Below are 1,301 nucleotides of genomic sequence, written 5' to 3'. Positions count from 1 at the left end.
CTACGAATGAAACCAACAATAACACACACACACATACTCACATGCACACACACACGCACACACATATATATATATACATATATATACATATATATATATATATATGTATATATATACTGGTTATCGTCACTTCTTGACAGAAGATAATCTTTCCCTTGCTTTATTGTTTATTACACACACACACACACACACATACACACACACACACACACACACACACATATATATATATATATATATATATATATATATATATATATATATATATTATGAAACGGAGGGTAACGGAGGGTAAATGAAGGCCCGAACGTCACTCAAAGACAAGGGTAAATAAATTTCAGTTAGCACTGTGATTATCGGTAATGATGAAACTTGGGTTGTGTCTATTTAAGCGAACGTCTTAAAAGCAACTTGTTCCTATTTACAATGCCTCCCCACGGGACAGAGACACGAGGGTCGTTTTTTTTTACGCGCCGAAAAGGAACAAAAATACAAATTTTCTCAGTTGTGAAGGATTTCTCATCCACTGAGAGAGAAAAAGAAATTGAAGTGCAGCATCCGAAGAACAGATACGACACTTTGATCTTGGCCCTAAGGAAAACTTCAAAATGATCACGTTGTTGTTAGTAGGAAGAATCCTTGCAGTATTATGATCTGCGGATTAGCAATTCTAGGAAAGAAACGCTGCTCATGGAATTAACGTTAAGTTTTAGGTTCAGATAGCTAAGAAGAGAAATTGTCGACAGTTATTGTAACTAGATGGGTTTCTGCTGTAAATGTTTTCCAATGGAGGATGGGGGGGTCGGTGAAAATTGATAGACGCTGATTTAAGCACCTGTCATAAAAATAACGGTAGAACAAAGATGGATTTACAACGTTTCTGTGAGTGTAAGTGTGCAAGTAATGGAGGGGGGAGGGATGCGAAAATCATAAATACATTTCCGTTCACGCTTGTCACTCTTGCCTATCTTGTTCGTTGTTCCCGAGTTATGTAAACGATTCTCTTCCGTAATCAATTGTCACTTAGAGACTCGATCCTGTTGGTTGCATTTGCTCAACATACATCCCATCGCACCCTCAACCAGCCCATTTGCCCAGCCGACTCATCCATATGTGGGACCGCTGAGTTGAAATCGCGCGGTGGGGAAAAAGAAGAATTACATGGAAATGGTGATCCTGCGATGCAAATTGTCGTAGACAAAGAAACTATCGAAAGATAGGTCTGTTGGGAAAGGTAAGCAGAATGATTTCTTCAAATCCGAAGGAAAAAAAAATAAAAGAATTCAATGGGCTGCTGTGAG

The sequence above is a fragment of the Euprymna scolopes genome, chromosome 13 (assembly GCF_053919585.1).
Source record: "Euprymna scolopes isolate OS-2025 chromosome 13, ASM5391958v1, whole genome shotgun sequence".
In the NCBI taxonomy this organism is placed as follows: Eukaryota; Metazoa; Mollusca; class Cephalopoda; order Sepiida; family Sepiolidae; genus Euprymna; species Euprymna scolopes.
The sequence above is the reverse complement of the archived record's forward strand: the minus strand, read 5'-3'. Positions refer to the sequence as shown.